Below are 21,105 nucleotides of genomic sequence, written 5' to 3' on the forward strand. Positions count from 1 at the left end.
TTTTAGTTTAGTAACGTGTAACGTTTTTTGTACGTAAGCGCACAAGAGCAGCGGAAAATTTGTTATTGCGCGAATCCATCGGCTCTAAGCTGCGTATTTCAGGTTTTGGTTTTGGCTTCCGAAACGTTTGAAAGCTTACACTGTGCTTGAAACGAAAGTGTCTGCGTTCACCCGGTGAACGCAGCGCAAGCGTTAGGTTCACCCAAACGTCACGTCCGGGACGCCACATCTAGTCTTTGTTTTTTCACGTCCGTGATGTCACATCCGGCCTTTTTGGCGGCATAATATGGCATATGGCAGGCTCGGAGTGCACGAAGCGGTGGATCGCTTATTTTTCGGGCTTTTGCTTCTCGTAAGTATACTTCGTTTTTGCGTTTGACGTGCATCTACTACGCGTAGCTAATCTTTCGACTGCATGATGCCATATATAGGTGTTCTGTGACGATACTTTATAGCCAGGTTCCTCACGAGCTTTTGTGATGCATTGCAGGGACCGCCACACCGGCCAGCAGTGCTACAGTGTCCTAATGCAGAGAACGTATATTACACGGAACTGCGCTCCTTCAGAGTTATTTAGAGTCTTTGTCAGAAGCACGTAACAGTAACATTACTTGGTTACGGTGCTGCTACATGGCAGAATATTTGAATGGCAGATGTCCCGAGTGCGGCATGTAAGTACGTACGTACGCGCGCTTGTTTAGCCTAAATAAGAGTTTCTATTGTTCCCCAATGGAAATGCACATTCCTGATGCATGGTTCAGATCTGCCGGCTAAGGGCGGTAGTGAATAAAGTCACCAAATTGCGGCCTCATTGCACGGTCGGGAAAAATTGCTTTAGAACCAAAATTTCGCTGCGCTGTCAGTAGCCATTCACTGATAAGCTTTCTCCGCAGCGTAATGCTCAGTGCAGATGTGATGGGGGTTGTGTGTGCGGTCGGTATGTGACCGATATTCCTGAACGCAGTGTCATTCAGCGATGTGCACAGCTGTGGCTGATTGTAGAATGTGGGCTGTGACAGGAGTGATGGGGACCATGCTCCTGCCTCGGCCAAGGTTGCAGCGATTTCAGAGCTGCAGGGAGCGCCCAGGCAGAACCTAATCTCGGCCCTATGCTGCAGCTCCAGCTCCTTGAGACGGGCACGTGATAGTGCCACGAGTGGGAGGACGTACCGCAGGCGTGAGATGGCTACTGCATGGTACAGCCGCAGAGCCCACCTAGTGGTGCAGCTCTGTCCTCGGGCAACAAGCTGGGAGCCTGCCTTGTGGACCCGGAGGACCTGGACATGCAGGGTCTTGACAGCAGGCAGCCAGGTCAGCCGGTGATGAACGTGTAGCCCCGGGTACGTCACTGCCGGGCTTCAAGGTCGCCTTCCAGTTGCAGCTGTGCAGCGGGCGGTTGCTCTTGGGTGGAGCAGCATGGCCTCCGTCTTCCTTGCCGAGATGGCAAGGCCAATGCAGCTCAGGTAAGCAGCGGCGGTGTCGAGGGCTCTTTGCAGAGCCGAGCGCGCACTGCTGTGGCTGTGTGGTGGATTTCGCACACATAGGGCGATGTGGTCCGCGTTGATGGAGGTATTCACGTGGTTGTGGGGGTCAGTCTGCAGGACAGCAGGCAGTCGGGCCAGGTTGAACAGGAAAGGGCTCACCACTGATCCTTGTGGGACGCCCTCTACCAAATAGGTCCAGTGCCTGCTGAACGACTGGATAGGGCAGGCCGTCAAAGGCCCCCTTCATGCCGATAAGCACCAGGAGCACGGCGTCACCGCAGGCCTTGGCCTCTTCCAGCGTGGAGACCATGTCCACGATGGAGTCCGCACTGCATCAGCTCCGCTGGAAGCCTATCTGTTCATCGGCCAGAAAGCAATGGCCTCCATCAGCTTGCAAGCAGCAGAGGTGAGTGAGACTGGCCGATAGGAGCTCACGTTTTTCAGCCGGCCTTCAGGATGGGGGCCACGTAGGCTGTGCGCCATGACTCCGGCACCTGCCCTGACTGCCAGATGTTTAAGCAGTCAAGCAGGTGCAGCTGCTCGCTGGCGGCCAGGTTGCGAAGCATTTGGGTTCCTGGTGCACTGGGCTCCTGGTGCACTGCGATGCTTGGAGCTCGTGCAGCGTCAGCGGGTCCTGGTAGATAGCCATAACCTGGCTCGATGGCCACCCTGGGTGGTGAGAGAGAAGGGAAGACGGAAAGGCAGGGAGGTTAACCAGGCTGAGTCCAGTTTGCTACCCTACACGTGGGGAGGGGAATGGGGAGTGAAAGAGGGAGAGAGAACTTAATTGTAGGATGTCTATAGTCGGGCACTCAAGTCTGTTGCCCTCAGGCAGCGAAAAAGCGCTCGGACTGCTTTCTGGGCCAATGAACTGAGGCCAGGCTCCCAAGACTGGATGACAGGCCATTTACAGAAGCGAAGACCCTGTGTGGTGGTTGTGCAGGCAGCTAGGCAGGCTGACAGAAGGCTGCCCTACCTTCAGGATGGCTGCAGTGCGTGGTACAGCCAGCGCAAACTGGTTGGCGAGGAGCTCCGCAAGGGCCTCTTCGCTGATGCTCAGCGTGATGGCCACGGCGAGGACAGGTTGTAGGCTTCCTCTCCTGCTGGTGAGGGATTTGAGCAGTCTCCAAGCCAGGGGTCCCCTGGACCTGCCCTCGATGGCAGAGCAGAGGCTCCTGCGCCGGGCTTGGCGTCTGCAGCGGGCATCTGCACGTCTTTACTCGGTCCAATGCTCTGCCTTGCCCGTCCGGATTGCTCCACGCTCCATATGGCGCCTGGAGGCACGAATGTTGAGCAGGTGGAGGTCCGGAGCGGGGGTATCTGGTTGGGTAGAGCACTGAACGGTGGCAGCCTGAGCACAATCCACGATGGCGCTCAGGAAGTCACGGCCATCGTCCAACTTGCTGCAGTGCTTCCGGAACAGGGACCAGTCTGTGACGTAAGTTCTTGACCTAGGCCTTCTCCCAGACCTGGGGCTGATCACAATAGGGAAGTTGTCAGACCCCCATTTGTCCGAAGTTGTGGCCCAGGGGTAGGAGCACTGCTCAGTGTTGAGGGAGAGGTCAATGGCCGTGCGAGCTCTGCGGTAGACGTAGGTGGGCTCCCTGGTGTTCCAAGGTCAGCAGGCCAGCTCAGCTGATGGCATCTGTGAGGCCTTTGCCTCAGCGGGTGCAGCTGCGGCTTCCCCAATCCGTGTGGTGTACGTTGAAGTCACTGCACAGGACTGCATGCCCACCAAGGCGAACAGCCAGCTGGATGAGGCTGGAGGGATCCCACGGCTTTCCTGGACGGATGCAGATGCTCGCCACAGCCGTGTCCTGGCTGCCAAGGCGTACCACAACGGCGCATGACTCCAAGGGGCCACCGGCGATGTCAGCAACAGGTAGAACAGCACGCGCCAGGGTGCTGCGGACATAGATTGCCGTGCGTGGCTTTCCTGGCTTATGGACTCCATCTAGGCAGGGTGCCGCAGTGCATCTGCGTGTGGCACAGGTGGTGGCACCCGAGTAGTCGGGAAGCCGTAGGCTCTCGGCCACGGCAGATGTCTCCAGCAGTGCGAGTACCGTATAGTGCGGAATATAGGTTGAGGTTTTTTCCCAAAAATATTACTAAAAGTTCACCCCTTGACTTACATACCGGCCCTTGGCACAGCATGAATAGTCATCTGGCAGCATGTAGGAGCGCAGACCTTTCGGCATCCACATTGTTATCGCCCCCTTGGTGACCGACGCGGCCCAACTCGCGGGCGCTGCGCGGTTCTTTATTCTGACGAAGTTCTTTATTCTATGGCGCAGTGCACCCGGAGCTCAAAGACAGGGTGGCGGATTTTGTCCGCGAGCATCGTGCCAGATCTTTGCCAGTCACAGCAGAACTCATCTGCATCAAAGCTATTGAGATCGCCCGAGAATCCGGACTGCCCAAGGAACAATTCAAGGGCTCCATTTATTGGGTTCGTCGCTTCATGCAACGCAAGGGATTCGCACTTCGACACCGCAAATCAATCTGGCAGAAGCAGCCAGAGGCATACGAGGACAAGTTGGTCGAATTCCAGCGCTATGTTATCCGTCTCCGGCAGCAGCATGGCTACATGTTGGTACAGATCGGCAACGCTGATGAAATGCCGGTGTGGTTCGACATGCCGTCGCTCACCACAGTGTGCGAATGCGGCACAAAAGAAGTCGAGCTTCTTTCTACGGGGAACGAGCATTCACGGTGATGCTCGCGTGTACTGCAGATGGCAGAAAGCTGCCCCCATACATAATATTCAAGAGGAAGACGCTGCCGAAAGAGGCTTTCCCACGGGATGTCGTACGCGTGAATGAAAAGGGCTATATGGACGAGGCCCTCATGCTCAATTGGATTAAGACCGTCTGGAATCGGCAACCAGGGGCACTCTTGCGGTGTCCGAGCATGCTCGTCTTGGATGCCTTTCGCGGGCACTTGACCGCAGGATTGAAGCTGGCACTCCGCGACGGGAGGACGGAACTCGCCGTCATTCTGGGAGGCATGACGTCAACACTTCAGCCACTGGACGTCGTGCTCAACAAGCCTGTTAAAGACCGTGTCCGTGAACAATATAATCAGTGGATGGCCGGCGACAACCTGATGACCCCAACCGGCCAGCTGCGCAGGCCGCCTCTCGTCACTGTGGCCACATGGGTGTCGCAGGTTGTGCTCGCTGCCCGACGATACGGTGGTGTGGGCATTCAAGAAGTGTTGCATAAGCAAGAAGTGTTGCAAAATTTTTTGCATAAGCCAGGAACGCACACAGGAGTCCAAAGAACTTTGTCACCAGGAGAAAAAGTTACAGCACAGTGGGTCGAGTCGTAACGAAACTTGCGAGCGTCCTGGGAGACGTCGGTGTTAAGCGGGGCGAGGCGTCTGCACTCTGCGAGGCGAGGCACAAACTGTTCCAAGAAAGGAACTGATGTGGGTACAGGAGTCGAAAGGAATGATACATCAAGAATGAAACTTGGTGAACAGCCATAGATGAAGAAAAAATTTTAAAATCCAGTGGTACGTTGCGTAGCCATGTTATAGGCGAATGTCATGAACGACAGGATTGCATCCCCGTTCGTGTGGCCAGGGTAGATGTACAGTCGCATGCAATATGACTTGCAACACTCTTGTTCGTTGTTGAAGGGGCTCCACGGCTGCGCAGCAGCTCTGACATTCGAAATAGCAGTTTAATAGACACCACTAATTGAAGCTGTGTTTCGGTCTGGAACTTACCATGTGTCTGCACAGCCGTACAGCCTTGGAACCCCTTCGACCACGGGCACCGGTGTTGCAATTCATATTGCACATGACTGTACATCGCAATCATCAAGCTGTTGGTCTGCGGATGGTAACTGGAAGTCGTCTTGCGAATTGTGTTAGAGGCACACAGAACGTCGGTAAGGATAGAAGAGAGGAAGACTGCTGCGGTCACTGAGGAGAACGCGCGGAGCGCTGCGGTGTAAGATAATGTTGTGTAGAAAGAAATCGGCGACTTCAGCAGCAGTCCAGGATGGTAGAGATGCTGTCTCCGCATAGCGTGTTGGATGGTCTATGGCCGTTGCAATCCAACGATTTCCATGTGAGGTCATGGGAAGAGGACCGTACAAGTCTATTCCAACTACTTCAAAAGGCGAAGCGGGACAAGGCAGAGGTTGTAAAGAGCCAGAAGGAGCTGTTGGGTTTGCTTTGACAATGAACGCAGGGTGCAACATACTTCGCAACGGCTGAAGATGGGCCAGGCCAGGAGCAGCAACTTCATATTCTGTTGTAAGTCTTGTGGTAGCCTAGAGGACCAGTCGTCTCATGATCGTGAAAGGCTTCAAGCACCTCGCATTGCAGAGAACATGGTATGACCGGGACCCATTTGTTGCCATCGATGTGATAAATGTTGCGATGTAAAACCCCATTGTGCAGCTTGAATTGATTAAGTTGTCGACGAAGTCAGGCGTTTGGAGGTGACGAAGAATCTTCCATGCGTTTGAGAATAGTTCAGCAGTATGGGTCACAAGGACAGATGGGCTGTTGTGTCTTAGCCATTCGAGGTCTACAATGGGTAAAGCCGATGAAGAGGACTCGGGACATACACAATCACGGAGAGGTTATGGTGAATCGTCATGATTCGGCAGAGGGTAGCAAGAGAGTGCATTAGTGTCTTGATGCTTCTTTGCAGCCCTGTAGGTGACATTGAAATCGTACTCCTGTAGTTGAAGCACACGGCAACCCAGGTGACCTGATAAATTCTTTAGCGATGAAAGCCAGCACATTGTGATATGGTCGGTAACAACTGTGAAATGGCGGCCATGAAGACATGGGTGAAATTTTTGCACGGCCCAACAGCAAAGCACTCCTGCTTGGTTATGGTGTAGTAATTTTCTGCACTGGTTAGTGCACGACTAGCCTAAGCAATTACTCGTTCGCGGAATGTGTTGTCGCATTGTAGTAGAATGGCACCGAGACTGACTGCTAGCGTCGGTGTGAAAGATGGTGGGCGCGGTTGGATCAAAGTGGCGCAGTACTGGGTCTGACGTCGGGGCATGTTGCAAAAGCAGGAAAGCATGTTCACATTTGTCGGACGAAACAAAGGGTGCATTACTGGGGAGGAGTTGATGGAGCGGGGACGTAAGTGTAGCGAAGTTGCATATGAAGTGCCGGAAGAAGCAAGTCCAAGAAAACTGTGCATGTCTTTTTGACGCAGTGGACACAAAATTCGAGGATGGCAGTAAGCTTCTCGGGGTCCGGACGAATACCTTCTTTGCAGACTATGTGCCCCAGAACTTTGATGGCCTTGCTGGCCAAACTGCATTTGTGTGTGTGTGTGTGTGTGTGTGTGTGTGTGTGTGTGTGTGTGTGTGTGTGTGTGTGTGTGCGTGTGCGTGTGTTGAGCTGCAAACCAGCATTTGCAAGACAGGCAAGGACTTCATCAAGATGTTGCAAATGTTGTGAGAACATGGTTGAAAACACAATGTCGTCGAGATAGCACAGACAGGTTTTCCATTTCAAGCCACACGAGACTTATCAATCATGCGTTCGAATGTGGCAGGCACATTGCAGAGTCCAAAAGGCATCGCACTGAACTCGTAGAGCCCATCAGGGGTAGCAAATGTCGTTTTTGCTTTGTCGGATTTGGACATCGGTATTTGCCTGTAGCCTGGTCTAAAGTCAAGGCTAGAAAAATACTCAGCACCGTGGAGTGAATGTAGTGCATCATCCATCCGTGACACGGGGTGAACATCTTTGCGCACGATTTTGTTCAGCGCACGGTAACAGACGCAAGAACACACTGAGCTGTCTGCGTGACAATTGCAACGACATGAGTGTCAACAGCTCAAGTGACAGTTGATCCACGAGGCAACAGTTGGGGTTCAATTTGGTTTATTGCAGTAAGCAATGCAGACCCCTCAGAGAAGCGAATAAGGCCAGGGGTAATCCGAATTGCTCGAGATAGGGTATGGTCATAGGGTAGAATGAATACACCGCCATCCACAATGTTACAGGAGTTGACACCTATAATCTTTTCTCTAGGTGGCCAAAGAACGTAATCGGAAGAGGTGACGAGACGAATGCATTCTTCGTGGTTAGGAAGAGAATTGCCAGTGGCATCATCCAGTTGTGTGAGGCGCTAACGACAAGAGATAGAAGCAAACGCCAAAGATAAGAAGTCCCACCCCAAGATGAGTTCATGGGTCACTCACGAAATACTGCAAAAACAATGTGGTGAAGAATTTAGTCTATGGACGCACGAACAGGACACGGTGCGATTGGACGAATAATAACGTTGGCCGCTGCACAAAGAGAAAGGCCGTAGTAAGGCAATTCTTGTGTTTTATAGAGTCCCGAACAGTCATATGGCAATAATCGCCAAGCGTCTTGTAACATGGAGCCACCTCAGAATTGCACCAAACAAAGATGATGGATGCAGCCAGTCTTGCCAGATAACTACATTTTGACTATTCTGTATTGTTTGCATTTTTTGTGTAAAAGGAATTGTCGCAGAGAGTTTTATCTTCAGTGGCCTTCAGTTGACGTCATCTGCTACAACTAGCACATAAGTTAACTCCATAGCACCACTAGGATGGAGACATTGTGTCGTGGGGTGCTTCCTTAAAAGTGGACAAGAAGATTCTAAAGGAAAAGTGTGAGATGGTCACAGTAATAACCAAGGCATTTGGCATGGGAATGACCCAGCTATGAAAGTATTATCAGATGTGGACAAGCATATAATACTAAATGGCGCCTTGCATGAGTCCCAAGTGTCAAATGTAATGAGTATTGTGCATTGAAAGGGCCAAAAATGTTTTGTACATGCAAGGGAACACTATGGGCATTTGATAACAGTTGCTTAGATGTACTACATTAACAGGAACCAAACGAACTCCCTTAGACATAAGCATGCAGCAAAATTAAGTACTAGATGAAGCTTCAAAGAAGTAACTGCATTTCATGTAGGATAGGTGTGAATGACCTTTGTGCACGAGATCAGTGACAAAAACACTAAATGAATGCAGTACAGTGTCTGTATCATATCTTGTGCAGACCAAACTAGCCTGGAGTTTCAGCGTTCCTTGTCAGTTCATTTAAATAGGCACTACATTGTTCAAAGTGCAATATTGTTCTACAAAACATAATATGCAAGATGTAGCATGCTAACCCTCGTGGCTCAACAACTACTGAACCGAAACCTCAATGAGCAGTGAAGCTTCCTTGTAATTTTCATCGTAACCATACTTTCGCTCTTGAAAGTGAACCTCTTTAGTGAATTTGCTTGTGTATTAATTTTTCTTTAGGCAAGTATTTTTTATACATGTTAATGTCTCAATCCTGCTTTTTCTTTCCGGGGCTAAAACAAAATGCCTCTTATTTCACTTTGACCTTTTGACCTAGGAAGCCATCATCTGGTGCTGTGTACAGCAAGCACATGCTTCGGGCAAGGAGGGAGCCAGCACCATATCTACATCAGCAAGAACCTCGGTGCTCAAAATAAACATTTTCTGTGCAAATACCTGTCTTTTTATACTTCCAGCATGAATTAATAAGTTTCTTTTGCCTTCACATGCAGGAAGGTTTATAGGAATAAATAGTGACTGTTGAATGCCCAGGAAAAGCCTTGAAGCCATTCTACTTGTACAGTGATAAAGTACATGTGTACTTGCACTTGATAGTACAGAAACGAAAGGCAAAGTAACAGGAAAAATGCTTGGGGCAGCAGTCGTATAAATGGTAGATGAACACAGCTAATTGTGCTGTCCAGTTTCATTCAGTTTGACCAAATGTCACAAGAATTGCCTTCAATATGAATCATTCAGTTTAGCCAGCTAAAGTCGAACTCGTACAAACTTTGGAATGTCTGCTGGGAATTTTAGCATAAATGGTATGTGTGCATCCTTCAGCAGCACCACAAGCCCAGTAAGGTTTTTGCATTACTGTCCCCCCTCCCTTGGGGTTATTGCAGTGTCTACTTCAAGTGCTTGAGGGTATAATGAAAAATGACTCCATTCTCCAATGAGAAGGCTATATAAATATGCAGGACAAGAGCTTGTAGGCCTGGTTATAAGCATGAATTAGATAAGTATAGACCAAAGGCAATATGAATACAATATGTTAAATTGCATCCATATGTGGGAACTGCCCACATCAAAGGAAAGAAAGTGCAATACTTGCAACCTACCAACATAAACATCAGTCTAGGGAAGGATTCTGTAAGGATCCACTAAGTGGACTGTTTCAGCACACACTGATTAGGTAGAGCTATAAGCTGGTAGAGCAAGTGGCAATCATCACCATGGGCTCTCGTGCTCTATTCATTCAGCGTGTATTGGAATGGACAGTCCACTTAGTCAACACTTACAGACTAGCCCCCTAGGGCTGTGGAAGCACGCAGTATATTAAGCTTAAGTCTGGAGTGCTACCTTCTGCTTATGTGGCAAGTCCTCCTGTTTACCTGTTCCTTTCTACTGAGAGCTGAGCACTGCCTAGGTTAAGTCAGAAAAAGCAACCAGTGTCCATAGGATTCAAACTATTACTATTTGCCCTATATAAGGGGACAGTGAAGCCTAAAATGACACTTGACTTGGGCCATATTTTTCGCAATATGCCCGAGAATATTGGGATTTCCCATCAATTTTACCCTTCCTACATCACATTGTGAACAACCTGAAAACTTAACACTGTTGCGCAGAGCGATGAAGGGTCAGGATTTGAGCGAGAAAACAACACATGACACGTGAGCGCAAACTATGAACTGGTTTATTTTTCTGCAAGTGAAGCGTACATAAAGCCTACACGCATGCACAGGAGCCCTCTTCCCGGTCTACCTACACCCTCTATTGTCAGTGATTATGCTAATCTCTTTATTGCTGAGTGAAATAGACGGCAGGCTGACACATGAGCCCTGTGGGTCCACCTTGAGGTTGTATGCTTCCACGACTTGTCTTTTCCTTTGGTTCCTACTTTTCAGCAGAATCATTGCCTTGTGATAATCACCAGTTGATAGTTTGTGCTCAGGTGTCTATTGTTTTCTCGCTCAAGTCCTGTCCCTTCGTCACTCCGCACAACAGTGTTAAGTATGTTGAACCAACTAGCACACTGCACAATTTTCCTGATCTTGAAAACAATTGGAAACTAAAGTCCGTGAGAAACAAAGTGTTCTGTCATGACATACAGATTTATGCATGATCACTTTGCTATATAAAAATACAATTTTAGCCAATGTTAACGAAGAGCTTCACTTCTGGAGTTCACTTAAATAATGTCTGTGATGCATTGTGACAGTACGAGGTCCTGGAGATCCTACTGTGGAGATATGTCAACATTGAGCCTATTCCTGTTTAATGTATGGATAGATGCCTTCACGAAGAGTTGGAGAAACTGCACAATACAATGTTTTATATCACATGTAATAATTATGCTGTGATAAAGTGTACACGCTGAGCTTAATGTTTTAGAAAAGCTCAAGAAAAGGCTCCAGAATAGGTATGATGGATAGGCAACCTTTTATTTGGCTCTCTTCATAGTGAAATCTAGACGCATCACCTCAGCCACACTTAGTAAAATCTGTGGGCTCGTACTGCCCATGCCTTTACTGCACAAGTTGCCTTGGTGCTCCCAGTCTTGACAGGTAACACTTAAGCACACTCTCATGCACGTGTTTGTTCCAAAGCTACAGCTGCTAACTAAAGTAACTCCCACATGCGATTCTGTAACTCTAGACCTAACTGCAAAAACGCATGCAGTACTACGAGTTTGGCATGGAGTCCACATGACATGTGCACAACTTCAAATTTCGTATAGGCAACAGATAACTGGTAACCTGTTAGAGTAACAAAATGGATGCCAAGGAAAATTCACCCAAAGCCTTAGGCAGGAAAATGAGGTGTTGTGATGAGATAAATAGCAATCACATTTGATCGACTGACTAAAAGCTGGCAGGGGTATTGCATTTGACATGATTGAAATGAGCTGCAGCATGGCATGGTAACTGTGGCAGCCTTTACAATGCCGCGCTCTCTGAATTACACTTATGTGAATCCATATGCTGCAGCGACCAACTGTTTTTATTCAAGAAAGCCAGGTTTGTGGTTCAGCACACATCATACGCTGGCAAACTCACTGATGAGTCAACTCCCTGAGATCATCCCATGAGTCTGAGTGAGCCCAGCTGAGCAGTATTTTGGCGAGTTTGAGCCCGAGTGAGCTCGGCTGAGTAGTATATTCTTATGAGTTCAAGTGAGCAGCTAATTATAATTTTAGCGAGTCTAAATAGTGAGTTCCGATTATTTTGCCAACATATATATGGTCCGTGTACTTTCGAAATTCAGCTACGACACTTGCGCATAGGTTGGAAATTAAGCTTCTCGCCAAGTGACTACTGCATAAATGATCATAGCGAAGAACGATACGCCTTAATGATGCAGCGTGCCGCGCGGGATCCATGTGTGCAGCGTGCCAGTGGATGGGTGCGTGTTTGGGAAATTAGGGGGTTTCGACCCATCCACAGATAATTTACATAATACCTTTCTCCATAGTGTATTATTGCGATAGCAATTTTTGGACACCCTAAGCGAATTTTCGCCATCGCCCTTATGTTTGGTTTAAAGTCCAAGTGTGACAAAAATTATAGTGCTCCGTTGCATCCCACATGCTTGGGTTAATTGCGAATGAAAGGGTGCGATTGTGAGCCGAGAAGCATGGCAGCTTTATGCGCGCTGTCCACGTCCCGTGATCAAGTGCGCGCTAGGGTCAGAGAGCGCGCGACGTCTCTTGCCCGGCCGTGCCCGTGCATATGGCTGTCCGCGCGCAGCAGAGTGCATATACACGGCCCGCGCGTGCCACATTTTTTAAAAGTAATTTGCGGCCGGTGTAAAGGCGGCAAGCCGACGTCGCTGCTGGTTTCACGAGTGTCAATTGGAAGTAGCGATATCTAAGTTTCGGGCGAAACTTAGAGAACAGTGACTTCCTTAGAGGGGCCAAAATTTTGGGGCGCATGAGCGGCACGTATAGTAGAATGCAGTGTTCCATGGAAAAAAAAAATTGATGTAACAAAATAGAGTGCTGAGTGTTACGTCTTTGTTACATCAAGGTTCAACAAAAATTAAGCGCTGGAAATCAGCGCTGGACGCACATGCAACTCCTTACTCCACACTGCAGGAAAACATTTGAGAAAACATTTTTTTTAAATACTTTGTACATTTGTATAAATCCCTACCTGCGGATATTCCTCTGGTTTAGCCTAATTATGTGCTGCCTACTTAACTTACTGACGCAGCATACGTATCATTGCGAAATTTATAATTTTTTGCTTTTAGAAAAAGCATCGAGTTATGGAATTTTGCGAACAGAAAAAAAATTGCAACTTCCAATATAGCGCGCTTCCTAGGCTATTAAATAGCTACAATGTTCAAGGAACGTACTGTTTCCATGAGTGGTTTACTCATGCAGTAAGATGTACTGCTCCTACACCTTGTAATAAAAAGCATATGCATCGACACATAGCAGCTGATATTCTTGCTTATTTTCTCATCACAGAGGTAGATGGGGCACATGAACCAATATGCTCACACAAATCAACGTGACCAACTACTGCGGAGACATGGCAACGAATTCTTTGTTTACCTTGTACACCACAAGTGCGAGGTTTGCGCATTAATTTGACTTCATGAAACCCTATTTATACTACAGGCTTTACGGCAATACTTGCGTGCAGCGCGGTGAAGCGCTCGACGAAACTGCACATATTATATGATTTGTTTGATATTAACTCGAGATGCAAACGTTTGTGCAGGCAGGAAAGCAATGTTTCCATTCACGCAGCGCACCAAAATAGCGAGGTATATGCATTGATCTGGTTTCATGACATCGTACTTTTGCCACTAGCTTTACGGCAGTGCTTGTGTATAGTGCTGCGAAGCACGACGGAACTGCACGTTATTATACGGTGTGCTTGAAATCCACTCGAGATGCAAACGTTTGTGCAGGCAGGAAACGAATGATTTAATTCACGTAGCACAACACGAGAGCGCGCTCTATGCAGTCCTTTGATTGAATAAAACTCTATTTCTGCCACAGGCTTCACAGCAATGCTTGTGTAGAGGGCTGTGAAGCTCGACGCAGCTGTAACAACATCCCACAGTACAGCCGATTTTTACCGAGTTTGTTTTAAAGGGCCCCTCACAGGCTACATAACAAATTTTGGTTATACACTGAAAGTTTTTACGTGCCCTCTAAGAAGTGTTCTACCGCAAGCATTTTTCAAATTGGTTCATTAACAGCAGATAGAGAATGATTGAAGTGCCGCGATCGCATGAGTTCAGGAGGCGAGCGTCGCCGCCTATATAAACACTTTCTCGACATTCCCCGTTTTGCCTGTGTAAGCAAATTTCCTTCACTGCGTTCTCCCATACCGGAGCCGAGGGGTCGCGGCGGGTATACCCTGCCGTCTTCTTTTTTTCACCGTCACCGGCACACTTCCGGTGACGGTGTCGCGCGAGGTGTTGCGCTTGTCTCGTTTCCTGTAGCGGACGATAATGCGCGCTCTACACGAGAACACGTGATTAGCGGTATAAGTCAGTGCCCCAGCACTGAGGCAAACGCGAGAGAATAAAAGAGCATTCATGATCGCAATGTTACACAGTAGACAATGACGTATAGTTTCGTTCTCTGCGCGCGTGCGAACGTCGGGAAAAGGAGACGAAACGGAAATTCATCTCTCTTGCTACAGTGCGAAGTAAAACAAAAGCACCCAGACATTCGGGTTGTATTTTTCATTATTTCTCTAAACTTTAATTAGTTCACTGCAGCAACAGATTCAACAAATAACTGATGCTGCCTTGAATCTAAGTCACGTGTCACTCTGAGTGCCATCATAGCACAGCCTGTGCTCTTATGCAGCAGCAAAGTTACGGGCATTCATCTGCTTGCTGCTGCAATAACATTATGACACTTTAACTCAGAGGTGTGATTTTTGTTGTGTGAGATTATAGATAGCCAGTAGACTACTTGTCTGATGTTAAATGCTATGACCCACTGGCAATCCACGATGCACTCAACGAAAACGTTTTTATGCTGTGTGTGGCGTGACTCACCAGTGACCCACACGCAAGAATTCTCGCTCTTGTGTTGCCATCTGAGGTTTGAAATTGCAACTAATACATATTTTTATTGCATTGGACATGGGGTGGCGTGTTTGTTTCGGAGAGTGGAGTGGCGGCGCATTTCGCAGTTGGGTTTCTTGCAAACTTTCGCAGCAGCCTTTGAAATACGTGCCATTGGAATAAGTACCTCCATTTTTCTTGCTACTCCCAAACTTTTCAGCGTGTCTAAAATAATAGATCCTCATGCCCCTTATGGATGAAAAAAAAAAGCACAATGCAGAGGAAACAAATAAACTTAGTTTTGGGCCAGAAGAATGCACCAGCAACTTCGCGATCACCAGCAGATGAGTCAAGTGCTTCAGTGTCAGATGTTCAGCAGTGGACAGTGAAATCAGTGACAAAGATAGTGTTTACGAACCATCACAGACCTCAGCCAGCATGTCGAATGGAGAGTCAGACCTGACTGATGATTCTGAGGTGAATGATTCAAGATACAATGCTCTCATTTCTCTCAGCCCATCTCTAGAGAAATGGACACCGGCAACAACCACTTCACTTAGTGTGACACCACACGTACTCTAGGCCGCCCACGATTATTCAGTTGCCATCTAGCCGTTATGCCCCATCTTTATGTTCACTGTTTATTACGGATGACATTTGGCAAATGATGGTCAATGAAACAAACAGGTTCACACAAGTGTTGAAGTCAACTACTCCTAAATCTAAATCACGCTTGAAAAATTGGACGGAAACCAATGCCAAAGAAATTAAAGCATTTATTCGAATACTAATTTGTATTGGTCTCCTCCGTCTTCCTACTCCCAAATCTAAATCAAAGTTGAAAAATTGGATGGAAACCAATCTCCAACAAACGAAAGCATTTGTTGGAATACCAATTTGTATTAATCTCGTCCATCTTCCTATCCGAGTCACTACTGGGCAAAAAGTAACCTGTATGGTGTTGAACACATTCATCAAAATATGAGCCGTGACCGCCTTCTCCCTACTTTTGAGGTTCCGGCATTTTGCAGACAATTAACTGGTTGCAGAGTTGCAGGATCATGTCTTTAAGCTCCATCCTCTGGTAGAGAAATTGAACCAAAATTTTTGCCACTGTGCTTGAGCCAGGAAAGGAGGTTGTGATAGATGAAACAATAGTGCCATGGTGTGGCAGACTTTCATTCTTACAGAGTCAGGCTGTTCAAGGCATGTACCAAAGACGGTTACAGGCTAAAGGTTGATGTATATGCCGGAAAGTGTGACTGCACAATTCGCATCGGACATGCCGAAGATGTATGCTTGAAACTCCGGCAAAATTACAAGGAAGTTGTGTGCCCGCTGTCCGTAGACAACTTCTACATGAGCTTGCCGCTCACTTTTCGCCTTCTAAAGGAAGACACTTTCATTCGTGGCACAGTTCGCTCGTGAGGAAAGGGCTGCCAAAAGATCTCACTGAAGTAAAGGTTGCAAATGGCAGTGTTACCGAACTTCAGTCCAAAAATGGAGTGAAGGCACTGAAGTGGATGGACAAGAGGCCTGTTCTGATACTCACATCTGTCGCCAAATATGAAGCAACTTTGGTGGACAGTGGGAAGAAAACAAGGGACGGTGCACCAATCATGAAACATCAGGCCGGTCTCGATTACTATGCAGCAAAAAAGGGCGTCGACTATAGTGACCAAATGACGTTATACCACAACTGCCTTAGAAAAGGACTCAAGTGGTACAGAAAGGTAGCTGTTGAGTTGCTTGTTGGATGTGTCATCATAAATGCGTGGAACATTCGTGGCATGCTTGAAGGAAACTCTACGCCAATTATAAAATTTCAAGATGAACTGGCTCATTCACTGTTCGGCCCTCGTCAAGACAACATCGAAGAAACTCGTGGGAGAAGTGTCCACATGCTAAGAAAAACTGGCACATCGGCACACGACACTCAGTGGCTCTGCACTGGCTGCTATGCGGCCAACAGTACCAGCAGTAGCCCAAACACTATGGTGAGAGTGAGAAAAGTGACCACTTCACTTTCTGTGAATAACGCCCCGGCAAGCCATTCATCTGTTTGTTGTGCTTTAATTCTAAGCACAAGTAACCTGAGAAGCAAGCTAGCTTCAACTGTAAAATGAGTAGGATGAAAACTTCAAGACATGGCTAATGTTCATACTAAATTTTAGCCTTTCTCTAACTAATAAATATTTCTAACACAGGAACTGACTTGTCTTTTTTAATGGCAAGCACTTTGTAGTTCAACATAGGTTTCTAGCATCTTGAATCCATTGAGGGGCTACAGAATGTATTAAAGAAAGCTAAAAATGCATAATGTTGTGCTGAATGTGATCAAGACACATGTACAAGAAACTATAGTCATTAGTTCGATGAGGACAGTAATGTGCTTTAGCAAGATAGAACTTTGTTACCAACTTGCCCACATTCACATCTTAACAGATTTAACAATGTTTCCACTACGTGGAGAACCTTGATCTACAGTGCTTTTATCATACTGAAGAAGGTTCGTGTTCCTATTATAACACGTGTACTTAAGAAGCTCAATCTCTCAGGATTTCATGTTGTTTTACTTGACATAAGCTTACGAGGCTTACAGATTACGTGCTCGTATCTCAACGTAAACACTTACTTCCTTTTCAATGATTTTCATTTCTGTAAAAGCACAGTAAATTTCGTCAGACGAGAAGTGCAAATGTGTTTTTTATTCTTTCATACTTGGTGCTTGCTATTATACAACTTACTTATATCAACTTGCTTGTTTAGAAAACTCATAAAAAACACTCCCCCCACCTTCTTCTTTCTTCTTTTACTTTCCATTGACTCTGACTTTCATTATGCTAATAAACTTCAGAAGAGCTTGCTCTCAGGCTAGTTTGTACACACTGCTAAGAATGAAAAAAATGGAGAGAAAACGGGACAAGAAAGAAAGGCCTACAGAATGCTGATTTGCGCGCGGCAATCTATATCAAGGACGGGGTGCTGGACCAGGGAAGCTAAGAAGCCGCCACAACAAACTATGGGAGCTAGGTGAATGGCTTCGATGTCCACACAGAAACATAAATATAGGAATGTTATAGAATGCTGTGTCATTCAACAACCCCGTGAATGTTGAAAAGTGGGACAGTGATTAGCTGAAAAGAGTTTCAGAGAGCTCCAGGGAGTGGGGAGGATGATACAGTAAGGGGGCTAGGGTGGTGACACGCATTAAGGGCATCAAGAATGAAGTGAAAAATTATGGAACATAGGGGGATTGTCTCATCACTGCTCGATCGCTCAACACCAGATAGCTGTGGCCAGTTGCCTTAGCTGAGATTCACCTACCCTGTCATAGCATGTGCTGTGCTTGCTGCTTTGCAGTCTTTAGAATAGGCAGGTGTCAGGGAAGCATGCCCATAATGCCTGCAATTAAGTAATAGGCGACTTGCAAAATAGTGCCCGCTCTCTTCCATACACAGCCATGGCTGAACCACTCACTAGCAAATCTGTTAAGAAAATAACGCTGACCTTCACTGTTACTTGGGCTGCAACAAGTCTGGGCTGCAAACAAGAAGACACAAGACAGAGCGCTGTCATGTTTTTAGCACAGTTCACTTTCCTAAGTAATGTACCAACAAGGTCATAATATACATTATATAAGTACATCAATTTGTAAACAAAATGTTATTTTTAATATAGTCATTTTTAAAAACAGCACAAGGATGATAGCATAATTTTAGGCATAGTCTTAGCAATGAAAAACTTTTGTCAGAAGTTAAACAAAGTTTTGGCAACGTAAAAATGTGCATCCTCATTGCTAAAGCATTCCTGTCTGGGGAGTGCTAGGAGTTTGTCTTGGTGTGATGTAAAACCCTCCACACATTTATATAGTGCTAGAGAGAGAGGTGATGGGGAGTGGTAGTGGCCAGTGGAGAATCCTTCCCTGAAATGAATTTCTGGCTACGTCACTGAATGTCTGCAATGCCTTGTAATAGCAATAGGTCTTGGATGGAAACACTATAGATGATACCAGTGAACCTATTGAGCCTATTCCTGTTTAGTGAGGTGATGTATGTTTTCCCAAAGAATTATAGAAACTGTACAATGGAATGTTTTGTACCACCTGTAATAACCATGCTGTAAGAAAACAGAAAGGCTGAGCTTAAATGTTGTAGGAAATCTCTTAAGAGGCTCAAGGATTGGTAAAGATGACTAACTTCTGTATTCTCCACTCAACCCTCCACCTGGATTCAAATGCACAGCAGCCCCACTCCTTGACACAGGCAGTTGCTTAGCTTTAATTAAACTTCATGTCAATTACTGTGAAACACAGCGTCGTCTTCAGTCAAGGGGTGGCACTGCGCTCATCTCAGTGGAATGAAGCTTCCAGTCATAGATGGTTTCAGAATACAGGGTAAGTGACCTCACATTTTACTCTCTTCGTCGTGAAATCTAGACACCAATTCCTCGGTTTGAACAAGTAATGCTTTAAGCGCTCTCTCATGCATATGTTTGCTTTAAGGCAGAGTCAGCTTACTATTTCCTGCTTCTGCGACATGCAAATGACACAAAAATATCTCAATAAAATGATTGTGATTTAAGTGGTACACACTCTCTGCAATGTGATTAAATGTTTGTAATAAAAGAAGCACTACTCATGTGCTGGTCAGCATCTGCAGCATTATGTTCACCAAGATAGCTTTTTTGTCTCAATATATTCAATATTGTTGCAAATTTAAGAGGTTTTGCAGCTAACATGTAGCTGTCAACTTGTGTCTCGAGAACATGCAGCTTTAGTTGAGAGGAGCGCTATATTGCATGAGACAAAGGAACATTTTTAGACAGCTTGTTTTATTTATGTGTGAAAAACAATTGTGAAGGTTTTAATAGCAAAGTAATACAGTAGGTGTTGGCAACGCGAACAAGCCATGCAAAGTGTATGCATTAGAAACGAACTATCCAGATGAGGACCCCCCACCCCACTGATATATGTCAATGCTATAATATCAAATGCTGTGACATTTAACACATATGGTGACTAAAAAGAAAGGATAACTAAAGCAAGAGCAGCATTAATAAAACAACATCAACAGCAAAATTTATACAATTTTTCTCAAAATTTTTATCTTCGCGTAAACTGTGACCTCGCACACTGTGGGCACTTTTGCTAACAACCTTCACATTTCACTAGTGCTAATTCTAGCTTCCCTTTAGCTTCTAGCTTGATTCTAGCTTCCAGCTCAACTGCAATGTTTTGAACGTCAGCAGAAGCAGCATGGTGGATGAGGAGCAGTGGCCGGAATAAAACATTTCAGGAGTTCAATGTAGTAAGGATACAGGAGTCATATGATTAACTTCGCAAGAATATGAGGCCATTATAACACTAAGGGAAACAGACTGGCCCATCACACTGAATTTTCAAATATCCTAACTGGTCTAGAACACCTTGCACCGCTGCTGAAAAAAAAAAATGTAGCATTGTCTTAAAAAGACAGCTTTTTTGTTTGTTTACTCTGCTATGCCACTGTACACATTATTACTATTACTTTTTTTTTCTTTTGGAACAGAAAGTCACCATATGCCTGGAGGTTTTAGATCACCTTCTTGGTGTGCTCCCGATATATGAACAGTTCAAAAACATTAACATTGTTGCTTGGTTTATTGCCCAAGTAGAGCGGCACGTAACGACTGACTACGGAACCAGGCGTGTAAATATGCACACCCTGTATCCAATCAACCCCTATATCAATCAATTTTGTACAATTAGACCTCCATATATTGAACTTTAATGTAACAAACCGTTTTACTTTGCAGAACTTATTTGGTGTGCATATAGAAATCTTCATTTATTGAATTCTGTTTATCTGCAATTTCAATTTACGGAAACTATAAATTCTTCTAAAATTTAAATGCGGATATGTGTTGCATTTCAACTGTAAATTCTATGGCCGTACAAGCGCTTTCCTGGAGTAAAGCTTCACGATTTCCTTCCAAAGTTTATTCGACTTAAGGACAAAATTCTGCAGCAAAGTTATAAACGACCACAGGTGACAAGCAGCTGAATGCGAGGTATCTGGTACAGACCCACGGGGGAAAACTTAAAAACAACAATAGCACACATTCAGGCGAGTATGTAAACAGGCGAACTAAGCAGGGAACAAAAACAACACAGCACTGCTTTCATAGGTCCCGAATGATCAGAGTTTGAGTCAGAGTTGGTGCAAGCACGCATCCGCAGATAAAACGGGCTCCCACCATGCATTGACCAATACTTCGAGAGCTGACTCCTACACAATAACCGGGGTAGGTTACAGCACTTGTTTCTGCTCTGATCGTATAGTGTTCGAATGATGTCGCGACAACGCAAGTACTTGCAATAGGGGCGACGACCTTCCACAACTCCAGAACATCACAAAAGACCGTTTGCACATGTACTAACCAGCCAAACAAACTAACCACGGCAGCGAAGACCACTTAAATCGAACATACAACGCAGAAACACCTCGAAAAGGTTTCACCATTGCACAGACGCTCACAAGAAATTCAAGAAATGT

The 21,105-nt window shown here is 46.2% G+C and overlaps 2 long non-coding RNA genes across 4 annotated transcripts; one reads left to right on the forward strand and one right to left on the reverse strand.

The window, feature by feature from the left end:
- Positions 1-274: 274 nt before the first annotated feature.
- Positions 275-8,977, forward strand: LOC139060027 (uncharacterized). Of its 3 annotated transcripts, XR_011514574.1 has the most exons (4): positions 275-352; positions 491-1,463; positions 1,595-1,890; positions 8,865-8,974. It is a non-coding gene; the product is annotated as an uncharacterized lncRNA (long non-coding RNA). The 3 variants fall into 3 exon arrangements; XR_011514575.1 differs by lacking the exon at positions 8,865-8,974 and having other exon boundaries at positions 278-352; positions 1,119-1,463; positions 1,595-1,746; XR_011514576.1 differs by lacking the exon at positions 1,595-1,890 and having other exon boundaries at positions 282-352; positions 8,865-8,977.
- On the reverse strand, positions 2,019-21,054 carry LOC139060028 (uncharacterized). The gene is made up of 3 exons (XR_011514577.1): positions 20,991-21,054; positions 18,080-18,112; positions 2,019-2,153 (listed from the first exon to the last, which is right to left on the reverse strand). It is a non-coding gene; the product is annotated as an uncharacterized lncRNA (long non-coding RNA).
- Positions 21,055-21,105: the final 51 nt, after the last annotated feature.

This window comes from Dermacentor albipictus, chromosome 5 (assembly GCF_038994185.2).
Source record: "Dermacentor albipictus isolate Rhodes 1998 colony chromosome 5, USDA_Dalb.pri_finalv2, whole genome shotgun sequence".
Taxonomy (NCBI): Eukaryota; Metazoa; Arthropoda; class Arachnida; order Ixodida; family Ixodidae; genus Dermacentor; species Dermacentor albipictus.